The following is a 16,803-nucleotide window of genomic DNA, read 5'->3' on the forward strand; positions in this document are numbered from 1 at the left end:
TCATCTATTCTAAATAATTGTAATGAGTACCTTCTGAATCCCTCTTTTGGAATTTTGAGATTGATCCTTTCAAATAAAATGGATTTCCCAAGTTCGCGATTTCAGTTGTCCAAATTGCGGCCAGTTTAGCATTTCGACCAGAGTGCAGTTCCAAGCCCCCGTATATCCGTTACTTACTACTCGAAAAAAAACTGCTTTAGCTTTTTATCCCTTATCACTATTTTGCTTTCGAAAAGTACATAGAATCAGCCAGTTCGTTAATGCTTTCTTGGATGTTTATTCATGTAAGTTCCACATCCTCATGACGTATCGATTTCCCCTTTAAAGGGATATTTCGGAACAGGATGCTATGAATTATTTTTCCAGTTGTAGTGTCATTAGACTAAGGATGACGGAAATAATAATGTAACTTCGTGACCAATTAGTAATCTGTGTACTCGGATTCAGACTGCACTATTTACTACCAACTTGCTGAAACTTTAAGTGTAGTAGTGGTATTCACTTTGGGATTTGCTGGTGAGATTCACATGACCGAAGTCTGGTATCTCTCAGGGTATGTAGCGTTCACCAGCTGCTTGCAAACAACTCTGTACCAGACTCCTTCCCTGTTGTGAAGGTTTGTTCACGGTTTCCCTCGAATTTCCTGCAATATGTGTTCTTTGTTATCCCTCTTATTTACTTTGAGAATTTCAAGCCACAGCTTGCCCTCTGAAACTGTTCGATAGTCTTATTAATAGTGTATCCTGTCCATCTAATTTCTTCATAACTTGCAGCTGGATTTTTCTCTGTGAGAGTCAGTTACTGCCTTTCGTCTCTGATTAATGGATCCGGTGTATCTTGTATAAACAGCCGTTTATAACTAAGTATATTTTTTTGTCATATTTGTGGTACTTCAAGCTTAAATTCTGTCCACTTAAACTTTTAATGTTAGTTTTGAGAATCCCATCATTAGTCTTGGGTGGCAGTTGTTTTAAGTCCTAGATATTCAACTGTAGGGATTTTCTTGCGTTGTCAAGTCTTATCTTGACGTCTCCATACATGAAAGTTCTTCAACCATCAGGGTAGATTATAATTGGTTTCCTATCACTGACGCTTTCGTAGCGGGGTTCGTTTTGGCGAGATGCTGTTGCTAACAATCATTCTGACTGTCCTTCCGTGCTTTGGGTCTTCACTAACCCTAGAGCTAGTCCAGGATTTGCTAGGTTAAACTGCGCAACAGTTTGTTCCGTCCTACTCTATGAGTGTGGATATTAAGGATAAAGTGTATTCGTAGGTTACTGTTATTTGATCATTGGTGTCTTTGAACGATCGCTCCTGTATTTTGGGACCATCGAGTAGAGTGCTGATGTGCGATGACTGCCTGGTGTAGGAGAAAGCTAGGAGCCCCCAAACCTATGTATATCAGTATTCCATAAATTTATTGACAGTTGGTCTGAGTCATGTTAATAGATATCAAGTATACAGTTGAAGTCCGCACGGTTATCGTAATTAATGTTTAGAGGCTGGTTGAAAGCTCGTAGTCGTTCTCAGTGGCTCAGACGCACTCACGTTTTGTCTTGCTTCAGAACATGCAGCACAAAATCTCACCATTTTCTTTACCGAGTCTTTCCAATTCTGATAGTGTTGTCACTTCTACTACTGGCAAGTAGTTAGTAGTCTCGTGGTTTTGTCCTACATCTTCATTTCTACCCTTGGGTTATTTTCACACCAATCTTTTTGTTCCATAAACCCCATGGGCTGCGATCATTGAAAGGTTTTGTTAGAAATTGGAAATATTTGTCAGATCAAGACTGTGTATCACTCACTTCAATTGAATAGGGTGTAAGTGTACCTTACTGATGGAGACGGGTCAAATCTACCGTGCAAATTTATTCTGAATATCAAGGGTTAACTAAATAAAAATACTAGTGACTTTTCTGTGTATAGTAATTGATAATCATTTAGTTCTGTACAGATTACGAGTTTGTAGTCTATCTGACAAATCTTTCGATTTTATATGGTAAAAGATCAGCTGGTCAAAATGCCAAAAACGCTTACTAATTTCGACCGTCGTAGTTTATGAGAAGTATAGAGGACTATGTAACAAACAGACTACCTAAATCGACGAGGAGAGAACAATCGCTTCATTACTTGACTATATTTCCTATCATATATGTCTACTGAACATAATTCATTCAAATGACTACCGAATTTCGTCATCTTGATAGTGATTGGTTAGAAATTTCTCATTTTTGGATTTCGATTGTTGGGATTGATTATATACCTATTGGCTCAGCTATTTATTATTTTGTCTCTTTTAATGTCAGTTTACTTTGATTTTCAAAAAAAAACTAATTCTGTACTTTTTTATTCGTGACACCATTCTTAAGTCTGAGCGGCTTGTTTGTTTGCTCATAATATAGTTTAGTTTTCCGGACTCTGTAAACTTTTTGGCGATCTGAAGATTCGAAACCGAATCAGGTTATTTGATGCTCTGAATTTTTTGACTTTCATTCCGTCCAACATTCCATTCGTCGGAATCTATAAATACATCGTTTTCTTTCTACACAGTCCTTAAAATAAGTAATCTTATGCTTACCAGGAAATCAGTGCTACAACGTAGGAACAGGCACATATATGCATCGGTCCAAGTTGCCATACCTCATTCGCACAAAAAAACGAACACCAAATTCATAGAAGTAGTTAATTTAGTGGTGGTAATATATAAAAGAAAGATTGTATATAAGGATATAGTACAGGAAGAAAGAATGACATGAAGCAATTTTAATCTCAAGGTTCAAGGAAGTACAAAGAGTGTATACACCTACGCTATTGTGATCGATTCTGAGCCATGTCACCCAGAGTCTCCAACCATTGGTTACGATAGTCATGCAGACCCCAACCAAGTAGTCTTCATCTACCAACATGGCACAGAATAGAAGTTAGTGACTTCAAGCACTGATGCCACGTTTTGTTTGGCCGCCTCTAACTTTCTTCTAACCGTCTCCAACACTAGTCAGCATTGCGTGTCGTGGTAATCGGTGTTCAGGCACACGTAACACGGCCCAACCATCTCAGTCGATCAAGATTTACAATCCCACCAACTGATTTACCATCATTCCCGAATACCCTGTGTCTGACCTCACTATTACTTACCCGGTGATCCCAGCAGATGCGAACAATACTTCTACGGCATTTGTGATTAAATACTAGAGTATATTCTACTCTTAATGGCCACGTTTCGCAGCCGTAGAGTAGAGCAGAGCGAACTGCTGAGCACTATACTCGTCCCTTAATTGATAGACGGATATTTCGTGTTCGCCACAGGTGACGTATGTTGGCAAAAGCCAAACGAGCCTTTTGAATCCGTGCAGAGACTTCGTCAGACACCAACCCATTAGGGCTGATCAGACTTCCAAGATAAGTGAAGTTGTCGACACGTTCGACTGCTTCACTCCCTATCCTTAGTTCAAGTGCTGACGTAGGCCAGTCCTGGAGTAGCAGTTTACATCTAGAGGGGGGGAAACGCATCCTAAATATCCTGGCATTGTTACTCAGTGCTAACAGAAGACTGCATTTTATCAGCGTCTTCACCAAACTGGACAATGTCATCTTTTTAACTAAACAGGAATGATAAGTTTAATGTGAATCACAGGTCAAACTATTCATCACTTAAAGTTGATTAATTGTACTTGGAATTCTTGTCTTCAACTGTATGCTGGAGGAAAAAAATTAAAAGGTAGTAATGATTAAATGCCTCGACATATCTTGGTAACTAGACGGGTAAGAAGTAATTCATTAGTGAATGGAAATTTTATAATTTTCATATAAATATGTTAGAAGAGGAAGACTGATGTGAGCCTCTTATCTAATGGATTTGTTCTAAGTCATCATCAAACGGAATAGTTGGACAGGTCGAAGAATGAAATGTGTTAAAATCAATCACCTAGAAAATTGTAAGTTCCAGGTTCTCCAGTATTACGAGAATAGGTTATATGGTCAATCACGTCTAATTAAATTTTATAGTGCAGGTCAAAAGAAAGAGAATTAAACTGAAAACAACTCACCGGCTCGTAAATCCATAGTGCTACACATTTGTTTTAACTTGAATTACTCTTCTAAATGGTTTGAAGATGTTTGAAATTTTATGATTTTATGATCGCCTTTCACTAGACATTTGTATAGTCTTCTGATTCATAGTTTTTTGAGTTGAATAACGTTCCGTTTCCTGTCATTGTAGCATACGTCATCTAGTAGGTACATGTAAGTCGATAAATATAGATCCAGATGACAAAAGTCGAGTTTTTGTTAATACTCTACTGTTAAAATGAACATTATTTTTTGCGTACGACAAACAGCTAGTACATCATGATACGTTTTGTTGTGATTTTTTAAAGCTTATTATTTAATCTCGATTAAATTTGTTTTGTTTTAAGGTTGATTTCGGCTAATTTGATTGTTTTTCATAGAATTCTTTCATAAAGGCCTGAGAATATCCATTTTGTACTCTAAAGTTTTTGTGTGGAATAAGATTCCTCTAGTCTGTTATAGTAAATAAAAATCTGCTTATCAATTTAATTGTTTCTGTCTTAAATTAATACCAACTAGTGGCAGATGTATAAATCAATTTCAGTAAATATCCTTCGTAAAATATGTAACTCAGTTCAGTAAGAATATAAATCTACTAATAACGAAATCAAGTTATTGGTCTTAGATGAAAATTTTTCAATAAGTCGAGTACATCGAATACATTGTAAGGTTAAAGCTTAATTACCATTTGTTCAATTATATTCATGCTTGTAATGACAGTGATAATAGATACGCTTCTTTATTCTTCGATTTATATTTTTAAAGCAAGTCGATTGAATTTTGTTACTGTAGGATGGTCAGATTTTAAAATAAATGAAATTTATTTGAGTTCGGTAATTTCTGAAAAGGTTAATTGAGTTTATTAATTAGTGTAAGTTTGAGCATAAAGAATAAATAATAAAGCGAATGTTATTGGAAGATCAAATTTTATTAGTTTTAGATGATTACTCTATATCTTGAAGAGAGCAAACACAAAGATTTGATTTAGAACAACATATATATATGTTGTTCTAAATCACAATATGGGAATTTTACAAAGATTTGAGCAGAATAATACGAATTCATTTTATTTCGTTAGGTCCTAATCAGTTACTTACGACTTATAATTAATATACAAGTTAACATACTTATACAAGCGAACTTACTTAGAAGTGAATTAGTATCATTATGATAGAGAGAATATCTCAATAAATAAGATAGGGAAAATTGCCTAAGATAAGTACAATGTGAGAGAGAATTCTGGAAAATCAAAATTGTAACCAAAGATCACAGGCAAAAATTCTAGTTGATTACTCAGTTTAGTAACTGAACACTGGTTAGTGGTAGTGGAGAATAACATGGATCGAGATTAGTCAGTTTGAAATAGAATTGAAAATGATGTGGTCAAGGTATGAGGAAGAGTTATAAAAAATGGTGAGGCAATAAAGTGAGTGTAAGGATAGATTTATCACCTGGTTTTTGTTAAAAATTCAGGTTTTAGAAAATTTCAGAGGACTTTATTGGGAGCTTCACTCGATCAAGATGATACTTATTCACTTCTAATCAATTTCGCTTGTATACGTATGTTAACTTGTATGATAATTTTAATGTTAAAATATTATAAGTTGTAAGCAGCTAACGAAATAAAATGAATTCGTGTTATTCTGCTCAAATCTTTGTGTTTACTCTCTTCAATATAAAAGTTATTGTGGGTATGAAATTATTCTATCTAGCTGGGTTTATGAATAGACCTTGGAAAGACAGTGAAAACTGAGCATCAAGTCTGAATTGACATGCGTTGACACATTTTTAGAATTTTCTTATATAAAATTCCAAAATATAATCTAAATGCTTTGAATGACAGGTGAGGGTTGGAAATAGCTTCTATTTTTGACGATATGTTAAAATTTAGCACAAGTTAATAATAATATTTTGAAAGAGATGTTAGAGATCCTGTTGTTCAGTACACATAAGTAGAAACTGCGTTATATAAAAAAAATAAAAGCAATCTAGGTGTTGACCCTCAAGAAATCGTTATTTTTGAAAAAAAATATCAGACACGGAAAGATAGTAGCTTGGAAACAATCATATGGTTGGAATCTTAACACTCTCCTAGACGTTATATAACTTAGTACATAAGTGTGAAGGGGTTATCCGATAGAAGAGCTGCCTATTTTTCTTAGAATTCTTGTAGCCACTCTGAAAAGAATGGAAACACTTTTATTCGTTGTCTTAAGACTGTTCTTATGTACAATATTATTTGGCCCGCATTTAATAGCAACGTTTGAACCAGGTCGAAAAGACAATATGTAAAACAGTGTTTGGATAAGCATTTACAGTCATAAGTTAACTCACATAAATTTTTGAGTACAGTGATCGGTATCGAGGACGATGATACATTTATAAATTTCTAAACTCTTATAACAAAAGGTTTTTGTGAATCTAACTACTGAAAAGCGTATAGCTTTTGAATTTATATGAAATATAATAACAATTACACAGCGACTATAATTGTTAATTGCATCATACATGTTTCTGGTTCAGATTATCCCTTTGATAAAGATATGGTTAGTAACCAACACCGTACCGATTTCAACTTGGTTTCTGTTAAGTGTGAAAATGTTTTGATAAGGACTTCTATCGACAAATAGTAGGTTCGAAAAGGCTTTGAGATTAATTCTGTTTTGAAGGACTGTCCTATGCATATTTACTAACAGTCAATCAAAAAACCGATACTGGGCTTTTCTGATTGTGTTTATGATTGTTAACGTTAAAATGACCCATAATTTATAATGACAAATTAAACTATTAATCTTACGGGAATTGCTTTGGATATCGCACATATTGCCAAGTCATTGAAATGCAATTACAATTCACTTAAAACTAGGATTCACACTTCATCATCATAATAAGAAATGTAGTTTAGTCTAGCACACAGAGATTCAGGAGTCTATACTGTTTTATGACTAACTCCCTAAACACTTAGGTCATTCTGAAATGAACAGGAATCTTTGTTGTTTTGTATATAATTTGGTCAGTTACGATAAAAAAGACTTCAATATCCCTTCTATAATTTTGACCTGGGTGTTAAAATGGCTGGAAGCATCAAGTGGCAACGTTCTTGACAATGGCGGGCTAAATATTGCAAATAATAAAATAAGTTACATTTCTGGTAAAGTCATACACCGACAAATTTTTCTATCCCATAAATTCGAAAAGATACGTAAACTACTTTTAGTTTATCAGTAGCTTGAGAATGCTAGCATAAAAGTCAGATGACGGTTGAGAATTATTAGGTTTACCGTCATCATACAAACGAATTTTCATTCAAAATCGACTTGAGAAATGAATATAAGTTTGACGGTGGTAGTTCATCCACTCAAGATGATATTCATTGATAGGGAATAAGAAAAAAATATCAACCAATAATTCATCGATTTCTTGAACTAAAACGATAAATAACAATAAAGTAAGAATTGATAGTTAATAAATAAAAAGAAGTGAATACAAAACAATCTGAAATAGCTACTGTAAATGGACGAGAGTATCAGAAGTTATGCATAAATGGCAAGATTTCAAATTTAAAAAATTTTTAAATAAACCCAAAATAGTTGGAAAAATGGCGACTAGATTGGACTTAAGACTTCATATGAAAAACTGAGTGATTGACAAATACTCCATAGACAAAATCGGTATATTTGTGCTGGGATAAAATTCAATTGGTGCAGCCGAAGCAACAAAATTTAAAAATTAAGAGACAAGAAAGTAGCTTGTTGATTTAATTATCTTAGTCTCTGTAGGAGCTCCTCCCACTGAGTGCTACTTGGGGCCTTCGTAACTTTCTTGAACTTATGAATTTTCTAAAATGCATCTATAGTAAAGGAATACAGAAGTGTATGAAGTGAAGTTTCTGTCAGTAACTAGATGATTTTAGATACCATGAAATGCGCTGCTCAAGAACCCGTTGAGGATAACAACGTGCTTGAATAACGGTGACACACAGTTGGAGACACATGAATATGAAAATCTCTTTCCATTCTCGTTCCTTTCTCTCAATCAGTCCATATCGTCACATGATATCTTCATATCCGGTGTTGTCCATTCCTACTGTGGCGTTTAGGTCTCCCATTGGGATGGTCAGGTCCCTTCCTGGACACCTGTCTACGATCGACTGCAGCCTCTCATAAAATTGATCTCCATCGTCGTCGTTGACTTTATCGATAGCCGCATAACAGTGGAAAACATTCATTGTGATTCCAACCTTCATTTTGAAGAATTTTTTGATGATTCTGGATCAATGAAATTCGCATCCTATGAGTGCTTTTTTTAGACAGCAACAGTGCAACTCCTTGTGTGTGCGAAGCACTTTCTTCTTCGTGACCAGAGTACAACAGCATCTCTCCCGAATCTAGTCTTTTCTGTCTGACTTGGGTTTAATGGCTTTTACTTATTTCGAGCACCACCGAGTTGTATCTTCTCATTTTCGCAGTGATTTTACTGGTCTTGCAGGTTTCCTATATTGTCCGAACATTCCATGTATCTATGTTAATTGTTGCTTTGGTTATTAGAAGGGACACCAGCCTCGTGGCTTTCTAAGAATCTCGCCCTTCACCGTCAGGTGCCATAACTCTTCTAAATGAATATCCTTCAACTTCCAGGACAGAGTTTGAATTGTTTGAATGATTTTATCTGGTTGCCGTTTTGTTGGCAAAGTCGTTTTCTACGGAGTGGGGTTGCTGACCTCATGTCCAACTGCGCTCCTTTATCCTGGTTTGCGACTGGCAGTTTAAATAATATTGTAATTTGTAATCATTGAATCAATTAATGACAGAATCATCGTAAATGTAAATCCATTTCTTTTGTGGTTTAGATGAACAAAGTTGTATACAAGCTAGTTAGTGGGATTGAAAACGAGGATAACTATAGTCTTATCCAACTTACTGAAGTTGGAATTACAAGATAATTTATTGGTACACAAATGTATCAGACGAATAAATTGATCTCTATGGAAAGAAACTTTCACTGATAAAACTGAATTAATCTCTATCAAATTATCGACAGATTCATTACCCTGATAGCTTACTGTGAAGGAAATTGACCGAATCATACACTAAATAAAGAACAGAATATTTAGAACTAACCAACGTGGGGAAAATATCGTATCTAAATTACCTGTGAACCCGTTGCAATGTTTCATTGAGGCAATTTATTATTTGTTGCTTAAATTTATTTCGGACCATTACCTTTTCTTTGATAAGTAGTAAATATAACAAATTGTGTTTCTGTCACCTGTTATCACTTTCTTTTTGATTTTCTTTTAAATATATTCCGCAGATATCAGAACATTCGCCTCCTCTCCTCGAATGTATTATCACTATTATCTTACAGATAAATATGTAGAAAAATTAACTAGTGTCATTTTGCATTCAACTATTTGTCTACATTGCATCATGCATTATTAATATTACTCAAATTCTGGTATGCAATTAGTTTTTCGTAGTTGAATTCATGAGTCGACTTAAGCTAGACCACCATGGAAAACCTGGAAGCACTGGACGGCCGTTTCGTCCTGGCATGTGACTACTTAGCAGGACGCACCCACAACACTCCTAGCGGAAATCGAACTCAAGACCTTGGGTCTCGCGTTAATCTTCAACCCCTAGATCACTGAGCCGCCATTCAACTCTTTTAATGTTTGTTTTCAACCAGTCCAAGGAATCATGTAGCCATAGTTCAAAGTTTTCGGTGGGTAACTGGATCACACCCAACGCAGTTGAACTCCACTAGTAACGGCTTTTCACAAGATCTCCGAGAATCGTTTCTTGAAGCTATTCGCTGATGAGCACATGATATTATCAGTATGGGGTTGTGAAGACTGTTGAATGTTTATTGCGATCATTTGTTACTGTTCTTTCATCAAAACCAATAGAGTTTGTAAAAACTGAATTAGTTAAGGGATGTACAGAGATCGGAATTCTTGTGTTAAATAGCTTAAACTAAATATGCATACTTTTTGTCAAGTAATAAATTTTACTAACACATGTACAACATAAAAATTTAATTATTAACCCTCTACTACTGGTAAGTTATTTTATCGATATTGTAGGATGGAGTACGGCGAAGAGTACCAGGCATCGATAATTTTATAGTTACATCGTGAACTATACTAACATAATAGGTAAAGATTTTCTGTAAATTGAATTATTCGTCTCCTTGATTGAACAATTTAAAAGACACATCACCATGAATTTCTACTGAACTTCCGACCACCCATTTTCATTTTCCTGTTTTTTTCCGCAACCTGAACTGTTTTCTCGTCTGGTCTTCAAGTGTTCTGCCTACGTCATACTTTTGATATACTGAAACTCTTATCTCTTGACCACTGTAATAGTTTCGACTCCATGTCTCGCTATATACTACTTACAAGCGACTTTGTGGGTGACATTTACTACAATATGACTTCTCCATCAAGTTCATCTAAGAGATTTAACTGATGACCATTTTAAAAAATACGCTACAAGTTACCTCACCTTTGTTTATCTACTTGTTTTTGTCAAAATGACAATTTGGTAATCTTGTTTAGTTATTCTGTCAATCAAGTCTATTGTGCACTTGTAAAGAAATGTGTTTCTACGTATTACTTTGGCACATTAGACAACATCACACAACTCATATTGACAATGTGTTTTCAAATGAGATTTAGATTGGTCATTGTTATTTTAATCTCTTTGCACTCTTAGTCTACGTGATTATATTGTTTTCATGAGTATTTCAAAAGGTGAGATATGTTAAAAAATATAGAGAACTTATATCAGTGTAAATAAATTAGGAAAATTTTGAAAAGAACTAATCATTAACCAGTGCAAGTGAATAACACATAGTTTTTTCAACAATAACAATAGAAAACATCATTTCAGAAAAGTTGCTAGGGTTTACAACTCAAGAATCACAATCGAAATCAATATACATTCAAAGAACAAGGCGTATGTGGCGTCTAATAACAGGAAATAATCTTAAAAAAAATTAATGAATTAAAATATGTACAGAGATAATTTAAAATAGATGTATTTGGTTCGTTAATTTAGTCTGTCGTAGATTAAAATGCAGAGTGACTTATTCTTGTAAGAGGTATGCTCGGCATGTGTTATTTGTTGCCAACAAAAATAGTAGCTTACATCAAACGTAAGAATTTGTTTTTACAAAAAATAAATCTACTTGATAAAGGTATAGCTCAGGTGTCTTCCTCAAGGGAATTTTCCGGTATAACTGTTAGGAATGTATGGAAATAATTAACTGTCAGTTTAAGATAACATAATCGTGAGTCATTTATCAGAACACTTACTTACTTACGTCTGTTACCCCTCGTGAAGGAACATAGGCTGCCCATTTTCCATCTAACTCTTTTCCAAGCAATCCTTTCAAATTTCTATTTGACTTTTTCATGTCTGCTTCCAATTAACGACGTAGTGTGTTCTTCGGTCTTTCTCTTTCCCGCTTCCCTTCAGGATTCCAAGTTAGCACTTGCTTCGTGATGCAGTTTGATGATTTCTGTGATGTATATCCTATCCATTTCCAGCGTCTTTTCATAATTTCCTCTTCATCTGGAATCTGGTTTGTTCTCTCCCATAAAAGGCAGTTGCTGATGGTATCCATTAAACGGATGTTGAGTTTCTTATGTAGAGAATCGGCCATAAATACTTATACCTTTTTGATGATGGTTATGATAGTTCTCCAATTTTCAGCTTAGAAAACTAGTAAATACTTAATGGTCAAACAAGAGTCACACAGTAACTAGTGAAATCACACTTCTACCCACTGAATTATTGAGTAATAAACTAGATCTTTTCATATAAAGAGTCAAACAAGAGGATTAAACAATGAAATATTGACCAAACGTTCTATACAGTGATTGATTATTTAGGTTGAACAAAATTTCAATTATCCACAAGTCGACTCTATAGTCGTATAATTTTTCAAGGTTGATTAAACAACAATTTATACTTCTATTTTGTTAACAAAATGCTGAGTACCTATTTACATCATGAATGTAAAATTTTAACGAAAGTAGAATGTTAAAAAGCAAAATTTAAATACATGCAGATAGTATTCTTATTTCATATATTGTTTGGCTAATTATGGTAACCAATAGTTACGTTTTAAATATTCAGATGATTTATTTTCATTTTAACAATCATTGATTAATAATTTATGCTTTTTTTTGTTTATTTGCTTTTAAATTTGAATGAGTGAGTGAATGACCAGCCGACTGACTGATTGACTGACTGACTGATCGATTAATGTTTGAATCGATTTTGATTATTTACTTTAGTATAAACGAACGATCATTTAGATATTTCAGTGAATTGAAATCTGTTCAAAAATAAGAAATACCCAAACACAAATCGAAATTCAGATTGATGTATTAAAATGAGCTAGGAGTATGCCATCTATGCTTCGATGAAAACGTTTAGATATATTACTAATTAAATGGTAGTGTAACTCATAGATGAAGTATTGATCTACATGCCTGGCTTGATAGTGTTTTTTTATACTTGTTTAGGTTTTCTCTCCATATTTTAACAACAGTAAATAGCTTGTTTATCATTAATTTGGTGATCTTTGTACTAACACAGAAAATACAATAATGTTACTCAACCTTTAGGAAATAATAAATAGAGTCTATTAAAATTCAACTACTAGTTTTTTACTGTGAAGGGAAATTTCATTTAGATTAGTGAAGATAAATGAAGCTATTGTGGTTGAGATCATGAGTCAATTGAAGCTATACCATCATGGAAAACCTGGAAGCACTGCTTGACGGCTAACTCGTCCTATTGTGGGACTCCTCGACAGTGAGCATCCACGATCCTGCCTCACGAGATTCCAACCCAGGACCTATCAGTCTCCATGGTGGTCTAGCTTCAATTGACTCATGATCTCAACTATTGAAATTACTATAATATCTACAACAACCCCTTCTGAAGCTATTGCAATTTGTCACCTGTTTACTGTTCGCATATAAAATACAGATTATTGGATATTGTATGTAAACCAGTGGGTCATTAGGTGATAGTCAATATTTTATTGTCAAGGTCTTGGTGTTAGCTTAATTATATAGACGAAGTGTGAATCAACAGAGACAAACAGAATTTCCAGTGTAACTAGTCAAGGTATTTTATAGTTTATTCACGCAGCAACTACTTTTCTAATTAAACTCCAAGAGTAATTATAATACCTCTGGAGCAACTAATTTCGATATTTTGCTGCTATTATAAAAATTAAATTAGCATTTAATTTTTTTTACACTTATCAACAAAGTAAGGGTAAGATAGGACGATGTTCGTTTTTTGGATCTTGTAAATTAACTATCTGTAAACGTTTTAATTGAAGGACATAATTTTATGAATAGTAGTATAAGTGATGTTAATAAACTGAAAATTACACAATTACTGATAGGTAAAGCTCTTGTTCTGTTTTAATCAAAAGCTAATTTTGCTAACGAGGAGAATGATCATCAAATGGTGAAATGATATAAGCTGACATCTTTTATACAACAGGTAATTAGTAGTATCATTAAAATGTAACTAATATGATTTAAATCAAGAAAAATGGCCAAGGCTGCCAATGAGAATTCATTGAAGTTCGAAATTGAATTAAAAAGATGTCTCATTACACTAATGTTTAAATGTTTTACTTACATTGATTAGTAGTAAAATTTCTAAGTTCAATAAACCGAATAATAGTTCCTAATGATTAATTGATAACTTGCTGTATGAAAACTTATAAAATCTTAAGATTAAAATTCTACAACCAATGTATGTATACCAAGACTGACTAACTGACTGTTACGTATGCTCCTTCTTAACACCAATAGATAAGAAATATTATGAAAAGATTTTTATGAATGTTGAGTTTCCTTTGAATGTAGAATATTTCAACAATTTTAAACATTTACAACAGTTCACTATTCATTTTAAAGTTATACTTTCACAACCATTGTTAACAAATATTTTTTCTAATTTCTGAAATAATTGAATTTAGTTACTACGCAAATAATCTTACATCGATTTAAAAGTTCGTTTATTATTAAAATGAAGTTTAGTAATTCAGTCTTAGTATCATCATATTGACCATATAGAATTTTTATTGAAATAAATAACCGTAGGAATTATATGGATAAGGGAAAAAAAGAAGAAATATTAGATTTTCTGTATCGTATCTATAAATCGATGGGCGGCATTTCTACAATTAAAGAACATATGGAACTCAAAACAACTGTCAACTAACTTCAAAGTGAGAATCTTCAATACGAACGTCAAGACAGTCCTACTGTACGGAGCTGAAACGTGGAAAACTACTAGATCCATCGTTAAGAAGGTACAAGTATTTATAAACAGTTGTCTACGCAAAATACTCAACATCCATTGGCCGGATACTATCAGCAACAGCCTTCTGTAGGAGAGGACAAACCAGCTTCGAGCCGAAGAGGAAATTAGGAAAAGACGTTGGAAGTGGATAGGGCATACATTAAGGAAATCACCAATGTGCATTACAAGGCAATCCCTAACTTGGAACCCGGAAGGGAAGCGGAAAAGAGGAAGGTCAAAGAACACATTACGTTGGGAAATAGAAGCAGATATGAAGAAAATGAATAGCAACTGGAAAGAACTGGAAAGGAAGGCTCAGGACAGAGTTGGATGGAGAATGCTGGTGAGCGGCCTATGCTCCTCGACGAGGGGTAGCAGGCGTAAGTAAGTATCTGTAAATCGATAAGTAGCTGAGTAACTCATGATATTAGGATTTATATTGATTATCACTAATATTTGTTAAAAATTACTATAATATCCATAAGACCCCTTCAGATAATAATCAACATATACTCACTGGTGATTGGCTCCATGAGGTATTTCTTGGAGTTCTAGTGAGAAGCAGTGACCCATGGAGTTCAACCAGGTCTGTTGTGAGATAGTAACTCACTGAAGACATCGGTGGATGTGCCGCTCAATTTCGTGGATTGAATGAAGTTAGACATTAACACCGTTGGATGCTGGCCGGCTCAGTGGTCTAGTCGTTATGCGCTCGCGCACAAAACTGGTAGGTCCTGGGTTCGAACCTCGTGAGGTAGAATCGTGGATGAGCACTGCTGAGGAGTCCCACAATAAAACGAAACGGCCGTCAAGCAGTGCTTCCAGGTTTTCCATGATGGTCTAGCTTCAATTGATTCATGGTCTCAACTAATAAAATTACTATAATATCCGCAAAACCCCTTCTGATAATCATTTTAATTTATTTTCCTCTTTTTAATTTTTCCTTCTAAATGGTTGATTGTTTATTTGATTAATAATATTCCTGGTTAGCGTTGTTTTAGCGAGTTATTTTTCTAAGGGATGGGGTCACTAACCCCATGTCCAACCCTTATCCTTTATCCGGGCTTGGGACCGGCAGTAGCCTCCGGATGAGCTACAGTCGGAGTTGATTAATAATATAGCAAAGATTGAAATAGATATATAGAAATTATATATAAATATTACTTAATAAATATCTAATATTTCGAATTGTTTAGTCGATAACTTGGCGCAATATATGGTTTTTCAAAAAAAGTAACAAAAATAAACTCAAAAAGAAAAAAAATTTATCTTTTCAATATTTTAAGTGTAATTGTTTCTTAAATAATAAAATTCAAATGCACTGATTAATCATTGATCAAGAAGTTTATGCTTCATTAATTCTGCAAAATGATTAAAATGAACTTTTCTAGGATAGAAAAGTTTTATTATTATTATTTTGTTATTCAATTTATACTAATGAAAAACTAAATTGTTAGCTGTAGTAAATGAAGAATTGTTTATAATTAATATTACTTCTAACAGAAAGAAGGATGATAATAGTGTATCATCTCATGCCCCCAAATGCCCTGGTACGGCCAAGAGTGGGGAGAGTCAGCTCTCCCTCTCGAAATGCTCTCACATGGACACGCGTATATAACCTCTGCCAGGGAAGTCCTACTTACTGCCTTCTCGCACCACGGGTGTTGTTTACGAAATTGAGAGGACGAAAAGCGAATGTCTGGCGCTTTAACCGGGCCGGTGGACAAGGAAAGTCCACTTAGGGGAGTTGGAAACCCTGATTACAAACCAATGGTGCACATGGGCTCCCGTATCCTGAAGGAACAAATGGCGTATGAACCAGTTATTGGTCACCGGCTACCATGGGACTGCATCTCCTCACGATGCTCCACTGCCTTGTGGGTTAGACCTCTAGGCCAAAGGCTCGGGGTGTGGCTCCTTAAGAAAACCACCTGCTTTAGTTTGGAGTCCCGGGCAGTATCACAACCCTCACACAAATCTCATTTGATTTGTGTGGTGCATATATATCTGGTTCCCTTGTGTACCAATATTTATGTGTTTAAATAAATAAAATAAATATCATCTCATACTTAACACTTTCATACATTTTACATTTAAATCTAAACGTAAAACTGAGTTATCCAAAAGAGAAATTCATCAAAGCTTTAGTTGACTAATAAAATCTAACATAATTTACAAGTATATATTCATTATTTTGACGTTATTCATCATAGTTTATATAGAAGATATTAAAATATTTTTTTACATTGTTGAGTTACCTACACAACTTGGTTATTGTCGTCTAAAGAACAATAGTATTTAAAATAATTTTTGTATACTTTCTTCTAAAAGATCTATTGCAGATCACGTACACTCTGGTCTGTATGCATTCAATTTTCTTAGGACCTTT

The sequence above is a fragment of the Schistosoma mansoni genome, chromosome 3 (genome assembly GCF_000237925.1).
Source record: "Schistosoma mansoni strain Puerto Rico chromosome 3, complete genome".
Taxonomy (NCBI): Eukaryota; Metazoa; Platyhelminthes; class Trematoda; order Strigeidida; family Schistosomatidae; genus Schistosoma; species Schistosoma mansoni.